Source organism: Pan troglodytes, chromosome 21, assembly GCF_028858775.2.
Source record: "Pan troglodytes isolate AG18354 chromosome 21, NHGRI_mPanTro3-v2.0_pri, whole genome shotgun sequence".
Lineage (NCBI taxonomy): Eukaryota > Metazoa > Chordata > Mammalia > Primates > Hominidae > Pan > Pan troglodytes.
Window position 1 is genome coordinate 63,566,265 of NC_072419.2, and position 10,494 is coordinate 63,576,758.

A 10,494-nucleotide genomic window follows, 5' to 3' on the forward strand; every position below is an offset into this window, starting at 1 on the left:
CGGTGTCCCGTATGTAGTTGATACTCAATGAATCTTTGCTGAATGAACGAATGAACTCTCTGTGAGCACATCTTGGTTTCTGTCTGGAATACTGCCTGACTTGAGATTGTCACTCACCTGCTGAGTGGCAGTGGGCATGCACCTGAGCTCCCCACTCCTTGAGCCGGACTCATCACACATCTCAGAGTCACTGGGAGATCAGGTGACAAAACAGCCTTGAGAGTCAGATGCAAACTTGCCGGATCACGTGTGCAAGCATTCCAGTGTGCTTTTCTCTTCTCTTCTCCTTCAAGCACTCGTGCCCCAGACAACTGAGCCTCGGAACACAAACCCTAAAAAACAATTTTTTCCAGTGTTCAGAGCATATGCAAGCTCCTCCTACCCCTGGCATCACTGCAGACAGTGGCATCAAGCACTTCCAAGTCGGAGGGAAGGACAGCACACCAACAGACATCAGTACCAACGACGGCTAATAGTCTAGACGTCTGGTCCAGTTATCTGCATCACCTCCTTTCATCCTCACAACTCTTTTGAAATAGATATTTTTGTGCCCATTTTACAGATGAGGAAATTGAGGCTCAGATTAATCAGTTCTACTGCCAGAAAGCAATGGAACCATGTTTTAATTCAGCCAGCCTGATAGCAGTCTCTGAGCCCATTTCCTCACCTGTAAAGTAGGTATAATTATAGCGCTGCCTGGCCAGTCACAGTGGCTCACGCCTATAATCCCAGCACTTTGGGAGGCCAAGGTGGGTGGATAACCTGAGGTCAGAAGTTCAAGACCACCCTGACCACTATGGTGAAACCCAGTCTCTACTAAAAAATACAAAATTAGCTGGGTGTGGTGGTGCATGCCTGTAATCCCAGCTACTCGGGAGGCTGAGGCAGGAGAATCACTTGAACCCTGGAGGAGGAGGTTGCAGTGAGCTGAGATTGTGCCATTGCAGTCTAGCCTGGGCAACAAGAGCAAAACTCCATCTCAGATATAAATAGATAAATAAATAAATAAATGTGCTGCCTTGTTGGGATGTCGTGGGGTTAAAATGAGACATTGTGTGTGAAGTATTTGCATGGGTCCAGGCAGGCTGCACACACAGGTGGCCACCACAGGCAACCTTGCCCTCCCCCCAGCCAGAAATAATCAGGATAGAGGATGTCATGTGAAGGCCATTATTCCAAGCTGCCCAGAGTGACTGATGACCTAGCTTGAGGCAAGACAACTATCCAGAGTTATCAGATTCACTTCCCTGGGTATTTGAAATAGGAAATCCAGAGAAAACGAGGTTACAGGAATGAGGCCAGGTCAAGAGGTAGAAAGTGTGGCCATGATGGGTGGTGAGCAAGCTGGCCTTATAAAGGAGCTCAGGCCACTGGGGTCCAGTAGTGTATGTTGTACACTGTGCACTCTGGGATCAACATTCCTATTCTTGCCTTTGAGAACGGTGACCTCTGGAGTTGTGCAGTACACACTCTCAGCAACTGTACCCAGCAGCCCTGAAGTTTTATTCATTCATTGATTCATTCACATATATATTAATTTATTCCCACCATGTGACAGTCTCTTTCAGACCATGAGACGGCAGCAGTGGAAAGATATTCAAGACTTTTCACACAGGTATTTTAGTTAGGGGAGATGGACGAGAAGCAGGAGTGACTGACAAGTGCATGGAGAAAAAGAAAGCCCAGCGAGAGGCTGAGAGCAGAGGGTGGGAAGGCCTCTCTGAGGAAGGGAGGTCTCCAAAGCCAGGCCTAGGAGGAGCAGGGGGAGGGGACTGTGGGTAGAGGCAACGGTGGGTGCAAAGGCCCTGTGGTGACCCACAAGAGCATCTGGGATGCTTGGCTCCAGAAGCCCCTCCTAACTCCAGCTTTTCCTGGAGTCGATGTTTCCCTGTGCCCAGGTCCCCAGACACAAGTGTCTTTATGATCCCACCACATTCCTTGGGGTGGCTCGAGTCAGTGCCTCTCACAGCCCAAAGAACTCTGACCCAACTTCCAGCTGGGGCCCCTGTCCCCGAACAGAGTCTCCAGACATAGGCATTGCTGGCCCTGGTCTGTTCTCCTCTTCCAAGTCTCAGTGACCCTCCTCAGCCAGACTTCTGCCCCACCCATCTCTGCTTCCAACAAGCTCCCAGTGAGCTGCCTGCATCTGCAAAGCCGGGAAACATGATGTTCCCAGACATCAAAGAGTTTGCAAAAGATTGTGGTCACCTTAGACCCAGACCATTTCCTGAGGCTGCTGTTTAGATACCAAGTCCAGGGTTTTTTCTTTAGGACTCCAGTGAAGGGTAGAAGCTGTCCTACACCTCAAGCCACCACCACCTCCCTTCTCTGGACCCCACCGTAATCCATGGCTCCTTACAACCTCCACATCTCTGGCACTGGAGCCCTGATTTTGTTTTTATGGGGTAATATTCTTTCATCCCCAAATGCCATGTAGGAATTTGCTGGCGGGGTGGGGTGGGAACCAGAGAAACAAAAGGATGATTTACAGGGGTTCAAAAGCCTCATTATAACCAGAAAATTCAATTTACAGACATTTGGTTCTTTTATTTCCATTTTTTTAAGGAGAGAAAAGAAATCAATCTAGTGTGGGCATTTTGAGTCCCTTGCTTAGAGGTTCAAGGCATCTGTGACTTCAGAAAGCCTTCTTGGCATGAAGCAATAAACAGGCTGAGCAGATAAAACCACCCTGTGTTTAAAAAGCAGGCCTGTCTCCGAGGCAGAATTTTTATAGATAAAACAACAGAACGTGACTCAAAAAAGTCGTGTTGTGAAAATGGCCCCATGTAGACACAAAATTCTTTACTCAGGAGCTAAGTTCTATAGCAGCACAGGAAGGTTTCATCTAGATAATTCTCTATGTCTGGCTTCAAGGAGCCACTCCAAAGCCCCGTTTTCCAGACGAGTTTCGTGTTGCAAATATCACCTCCATGCCTTCAATGTTTCACTGCATGGAGGACCCTCTCTCTTTCTCCGGTTCCCCAAAATGTTTGCACATGTTGTGAGGGAAAATGACTTTCTGTCAAGTAAGTTTAAGAAACGATGGGCTCCAGAAAGGGAAACATGTTTCTTCACTGCAGGACTTCTCAAATTTTTTTTTTTTTTTTTTTTTTTGAGACGGAGTCTTGCTCTGTCACCAGGCTGGAGTGTAGTGGCGCAATCTCGGCTCACTGCAACCTCCGCCTCCTGAGTTCAAGCGATTCTCCTGCCTCAGCCTCCCAAGTAGCTGGGACTACAGGCACGCACCACTACGCCTAGCTAATTTTTGTATTTTTAGTAGAGATGGGTTTTCACCATGTTGGCCAAGATGGTCTTGATCTCTTGACCTTGTGATCCACCCGCCTCAGCCTCCCAAAGTGCTGGAATTACATTCTCTGTCTTTAATTAGGGAGGAGAGGGTAGAGTGTTTCACAAGCTGTTATATTAAGTCAGAGATCTATCATGTGCAAGTGTCAGAAACCCAACTCAAAACGGCTCGATGCCCAACTCAGAGTGGTTTCCCTAACGGGGAAGTCCTATCAACGCTGTGCCCAGGGGCTCATGGAGTGACCTCTGTCTCTGGGGCTCCATTTCTTTCTGTCTCCATCTTTCAACTCGGCATCTATCTGAATGCTGGCTTCACTATTTCCTACCACAGAGAGGTTTCCTCTGCATTGCCATATGTCAAGGCCAGCAAGTGACCCTGGGAAGAGAGAGAGAGAGCCTCTTGCTCCCAAGAGAGAATGTCCAGGTCTTGGCTTACCTTGCGCACCAGTAATGGCAAACGGGGAAGGGAGCACCTGGATTTCCCAGCCTTGCCTGCTCACCTCTGAGTCAGGGTGGAGGTCAGGGCACTGGGTCAGCCCCACCAGAGACCCATATGGTAGGGCAGGCACCATTTCCCCAAAGCAGGGGGACGCTGTCACCTGAATCCAGGAAGGGGCACTGGGTCAGTAAAAAGGAAACCAAATTTTCCTGGGCATGGTGGCTCACACCTGTAACCCCAGCACTTTGGGAGGCAGAGGGGGGCAGATCACCTGAGGTCAGGAATTCAAGACCAGCCTGGCCAACATGGCGAAACCCCATCTCTACTAAAAATACAAAAATTAGCTGGGTGTGGTGGTGGGCCCCTGTAATCCCAGCTACTCAGAAGGCTGAAGCAGGAGAATCACTTGAACCCTGGAGGCAGTGGTTGCAGTGAGCCGAGATGGCGCCATTGCACTCCAGCCTGGGCGACAAGAGCAAAATGCAATCTCAAAAAAAGGAAAGAATGAAAGAACGAAAGAACGAAAGAAAGAAAGAAAGAAAGAAAAGAAAGAAAGAAAGAAAAGAAAGAAAGGGGAAGAGAAGAGAGAAAAGAACAGAAAAGAAAAGAAAATTTTATCAAAAACCCCCCTTGATGGCCAAGCACCCAGCTGAACTGGGGTTCTGTAGACAGAGGCCCTGGGGAGCAGATGCTTACCCCGGACAACGACCTCTCCAGCTCTGAATTTCTGTGCTGTCATGGGTTTGCAGGTCGTTAGCACTGGGTGCCACATGCCCGTTGGTTTGTGAGCTCCTAGAGGACATGCCGCATATGCTGTTTTGTACTTTCTGTGTCTAACGCAGGACTCTGCATACAGTCAGTGTTCAATGAACACTTGATCAATAGAGGAGTTCACAGATCCCCTGCTCTTTTTCAGCTGCAGCCCTAACTCAGTCCAGTGTGGTTCCTGACTTCTCATCCACCTCCGTCATGAGACCATCTGCCACAGGCTCCTGCCTCCTGGTTCAACACCTGGCAGGTAGCGGGGACTCGACACAGCTGCTCAATCAGGGAGCGGCCCTCGCTTGCCGCTGGGTTTTGTTTGTGTGTTGGTTTTTGTGCCCGTCTTTGTTCCTACTTTGAATTTAAACTCCTTTTGTCTGCTTTTTGAATAGATTCTTCTAGGGGTTCATTCTACCCTCTTGCATTAATTATTTAGTGAGTATTACCATGTGCCAGACCTTATTCTGAGTGTGGTGCGTACAGGAGTGAACAACATGGACCAAACTTCTCCACACATGGGACTTTTACCCTAACAGGGCTGTTAGACTGGGCCCAGTAACACAGGGCAGGGGTGCAGAGAGGGACAAGTATGCCACTTTAGCTATAGTAATCAGGAAAAGCCCCGGATCTGAGCAGAGACCCCTGAGGACAGAGGGGAGGGAGCCGCTCACATCACTGGGGAAGAGCATTCCTTTTTTTTTTTTTTTTTTAAGAGACGGAGTCTCGCTGTGTCGCCCAGGCTAGAGTGCAGTGGTGCGATCTCGGCTCACTGCCACCTCCACCTCCCGGGTTCAAGCGATTCTCCTGCCTCAGCCTCCCGAGTCACTGCAACTACAGGCACCTGCCACCGTGCCTGGCTAATTTTTGTCTTTTTAGTAGAAATGGGGTTTCAGCACCACCAGGAGCAGGACCTCAGCCCACCCAGGACTCCTGAATCAGAATCTGCCATTTGCTCACCATGCGATCCTGGACAATTTGCCAAACCTTTCTAGGTCTCTGTTTTCTCATTTGTAAAATGGGCTGAATTATTTCTCTCATCTATCTCCCTCAGATTGCTGGGAAGAACCAATGAGATAATCCATGGAAAGTGCCTAACACAAAATCAACTTAAGAAATGACAACTGGCCGGGCACAGTGTCTCACGCCTGTAATCCCAGCACTTGGGAGGCTGAGGCGGGCGGATCACTTAAAGTCAGGAGTTCAAGACCAGCCTGGTCAACATGGTGAAACCCTGTCTCTACTAAAAATACAAAAATTAGTCAGGTGTGGTGGCGGGCGCCTGTAATCCCAGCTACTCGGGAGGCTGAAGCAGGAGAATTGCTTGAACCCAGGAGGCAGAGGTTGCAATGAGCTGAGATCACCCCCACTGCAGTCCAGCCTGGGCAACAGAGCGAGACTCTGTCTCAAAAAAAAAAAAAAAAAAAAGAAAAAGAAAGAAATGACTGGCAGCCAGTACCACTCTTCATGTTGGCCTCGCAGTTGACATTTCCTCAGGAGGGCACTTCTGAATTCCTCAAGGGAGAAAGAAAAACAGACTCCAGGAATATCCTGGTTGTTGGGCACAGGGAAAGCAACATTGCTGACGTCCATCTGATATAGAATTCTCAGAAATGCTGTGATACACCTGTTGGCCTGTAGCTTTCTGGCTGGTTCTTGTTTGCACTTGGGGGTCATCTTCAGGGCCTTGCAGGGACGTGTTTCCTAGAGTTGAGAATCCAGAACAGCAAAATGGGCTCCTGCGACTCCTCTGTTTCGACAAATTCATGACCTGAATGAAAGTGGCTCTGAGCTGCCCTAGGCCCTGCACACAGACACTAACTGGCAGCTTTGAAAATGACCATTCTGGAAATCTGCATGAGGTTTCCAGAGGTCAAACTAAATAAGCTGCTGAAACTAGTCATCTCTCGAAATTTCATCTTTGGCAATACAGAAAAAAAAAAAAATTCAAAAACTTTTTGTTTTGTTTTGTTTTGAGACAGAGTCTCCCTAAGTCACTGAGGCTGGAGTACAGTGGCATGATCTCGGCTCACTGCAACCTCTGCCTCCTGAGTTCAAGCGATTCTCCTGCCTCAGCCTTCCAAGAAGCTGGGATTACAAGCGCCCACCACCACACCCGGCTAATTTTTTTGTATTTTTAGTGGAGACGGGGTTTTGCCATACTGGCCAAGCTGGTTTCGAATTCCTGACCTCAGGTGATCCACTGGCCTCGGTTTCCCCAAGTGCTGGGATTACAGGTGTGAGCCACCACAGCCAGCCTAAAAATAACTTTTTTAAAACAAACATAAATTTTAAAATAACTTCTTTTAGGCAGTCCATTCCGTGGAATTGGTGGCACTGACCTCATCTGATGTCCCAGAAAGCTGGCCACAAAAGTTTCCACCCCCCATGACAGACAAACAGTTCTACTCTGGGGCAATTCTCCCTGTGTCCAGACCACAAATGCCCCTGCCTGTTTGGTGCATCTCAGCAGCAGAAAATCACCAACCACAAAGCTTTCAGGACCGGCATTTAAAATCAACCCAAAGACACTCCCCTTCCACATGCTCTGGGCTCCGTGCGATCTTTCATAGCGCAGCTCCACACTCCTCCTCGCAGACGAGACTGGCATTCAAACCAAGAATTCTTCTGAGGGGCTCTGTGTGCAGGAATACAATCACCTCAAGCTCCTGTAAGAAGAAGAGAGCTCCAGTTACCGGGGCTTCCGAAGGCTTTTAATAGAAAACATTTGTGCCAAATAAAAAGCTTCTCCTTGTGTTTTGCTTTAGCTGTAAATTATCTGCTCCAAGGATCCACCCAGAAATCCCTACTGAGGGTGAACTCCACAGTGTGGTTGAGTCCAGATTTGTTGCTCGGTCCAGATAGATTTTCAGCTGCTGCATCCAAACTGCAGCCAGGGGGACAATAAGAACAGAACCTCTTTTGTTCTGATGAAACTGTTTTTAATGGTCCCTTCTAGGCCGGGCCCTAGTGGAAGTCTCAACAAGGCTGCTCATTGAAACGCCCTTGAAAGAGCCAAGTGGGGAGCGCGAGGGACCCTGGGGAGGGGCCGGCGGCCCTTTGCTCAGCCCTGGTGGTCCTGCCGCAAAGGAGAGCTGGGCTGTTTTATTTGTTGTCTGAGATGGAAAAGGGGGAGGGGGTCGTCGAGACGAGGACCGTCCCACAAATTTGTATAATTACTGCCTGCAGAGTGTTAGGGACACACACACAGTAACATCAAACGTCATCCTGGAGGGATAGGGGTTCCCAAAAGCTGAACACCCAGAAGCTGGTAGAGCAAATCCACTAAATGGAACAACATGTGTTTCCCGGCCCAAGAACTCCAACTGCATTAAGGGAGGCACATTTCTGACCACTTTACTTTTCATCTTGAGGCCTCAGGGGGCCCTTTGGTTCATGCAGAATCCAGGATACAGAGGGGAAGAAACAGATGGAAAGATATGAACCGCTGCCAGGGCACAAGTAGCTGCCTGCCCTGCACCCTTCTTAAGCCCCAATGTCTGCAGGTGTCAGTCCTCTGAGGGTCCCCCAGTGGCACCTGAAGGATGCTCTCCATGTAGCAACAGTGACAAAAGAAACAAGGAAACAAGCCGGGCATGGTGGCTCATGCCTGTAATCCCAACACTTTGGGAGGCCGAGGTGGGAGGATAGCTTGATCCCAGGAGTTCGAGTTCAGCCTGGGCAATGTAGTGAAACCTCATCTCTCTACAAAACAAATAAGAAAAAAAAATAGCTGGGCATGGAGGCACACGTTTGTAGTCCCAGCTACTCGGGCGGAGGTGGGAGGATCCCTTGAGCCCAGGAGTTTGAGGCTGCAGTGAGCTATGATCACGCCACTGCATTCCAGCCTGGGCAACAGAGCGAGACCCTGTCTCTAAAAAATGAAAAGTTGTGATTTATCCCTCAGAGGGAGTTTCCCCACTTTTGAGTGAGATTTTAAGTTTGCCTCTGAAGAACATGCTCTGGTTCCCCACAAAAGCAATCAGTGGTTCTCAGCAGGGGGCAACTGTGCCCCCACAGAGAACATGGAGCAGTGTCTAGGGACATTTTTGCTGTCACAACTGGGGAAAGGGGGTGCTACTGGCATTTAGTGGGTGAAGGTCAAGGATGTGGCTTAACACCCTCTGATGCACAGGATGGGCCCCCCAACAGTGGAGGATCTGGCCCAGAAGAGAATAGTGCTGAGGTCGAGAAACCCTGGGCTAGGAGGAGGTGACTCAGACCCCATTAAAGCACCCACCGCCGCTGAGATGGGAAGGACCCTCATTTGTTTGAGGTTCAGGAAGGATCAAATTGCTGTCTGACTGGTGGAGGCACAATTTCTCCTTTCCAAGTGCATGAGAACAAGGGCGACTGGGGCTCTTTAAAGAAACAGGTTTTAGGGTTAGTCTTTATTTGGCACTAACTCATCTTAAATTGTGTGGGGGAAATGGAATACAATTCAAGTTGTATTACTAATCAATCTTTGAGTAGAATAAATCGCACCAAATGATAATATATTAAATCTGAAAGTAATTAAAAGCCATGCAAAATTCTGGACTTTCATCAAATTTTGCTCAGCTCAAACCTTCTACCCTGCCCCCAAACACACCTGCTTCCATCACCAGAGACTGTCTGGAGGTAGAACATGCTTAGTATTTGACATATTGGTTTGTTAATCACATCTCTTTGTTTCTAAGAAGTGATGAGAAGGGGCTGATATCACAGAACTTTGAGCAGAGAGGGAAGGGGTGAAGTTTAGGATCTGAGCCCCAAGGTTTGAGTCCCAGCTCTGCCAGTGGTGTGACCTTGGGCAACCTGCCCCCACCACCCCAAAACTTGGATTTTCTCATCTGTAAAGAGGGAGTAAAAATAGTTTCCTCCTCCTAGGCTTTTGTTGTTTTGGGGGTTGTTTTTCTTGATGTTGTGGTTTTGAGACAGGGTCTTGTTCTGTTACCCAGGCTGGAGTGCAGTGGTGCAATCATGGTTCACTGCAGCTTTGACCTCCTGGGCTCAAGCAATACTCGTGCCTCAGCCCCACAAGTAGCTGGGACTACAGGTGTGTGCCACCATGTGTAGCTAATTTTTTTTTTTTTTTTTTTTTTTTTTTGTTGTAGAGATGGGGTTTCACCATGTTGCCCAGGCTGGTCTCAAGCTCCTGGACTCAAGTGATCCACCTGCCTCAGCCTCCCAAATTGCTGGCATTACAAGTGTGAGCCACCACATCCAGCCTCCCAGCGTTCTTATAAAGATTGACATAAGATAATAGATTTAAACTTTTCAGCATACTCCCTGGCCTCTGGGAAGCATCAGAAGGTGTTGGCTTTTTTTTTTTTTTTTTTTTTTTGAGACAGAGTTTCACCCTGTGGCCCAGGCTGGAGTGCAATGGCGCAGTCTTGGCTCATTGCAACCTCCGCTTCCCGGGTTCCAGCGATTCTCCTGCCTCACCCTCCCTAGCAGCTGGGACTACAGGCGCATGCCACCACACCTGGCTAATTTTTATATTTTTAGTAGAGACAGTGTTTCACTATGTTGGCCAGGCTGGTCTCGAACTCCTGACCTTGTGATCCACCCACTTTGGCTTCCCAAGGTGCTGGGATTATAGGCGTAGCCACTGCACCCAGCCAGCTATCTTTATAGTCCAACTTTGCCCCTCTGCAGGCCCCAGGAAGCCTGGAGTGATGGGGTCCATCCCCTTGCTGTGTGTTGGGGCACCCCGCTTCTTTGCACCTACATAATTGTATGGGTCCCAATGACTTTTGTGGCTTGGAGTCTGCCTTCCCCTGGAGAATAGAAGCTCTGGAAGGGCAGAACAGGGCTGTCTCAGCACCTGGCACAAAACTCAATAAATGCTTGTGTAATGAATGGCGAAGGGAATATTTGCCCCATATGAAGAGCCTGGCTTCCAGTCCTTGCTCTGCAACTTACTAGCTGTGGACTTGGGATAACAAAAATAATAGCCTTTTCTTTCCCACGCATCTAAGTCATCAGCAGGTCCTGCTGCTTCTACC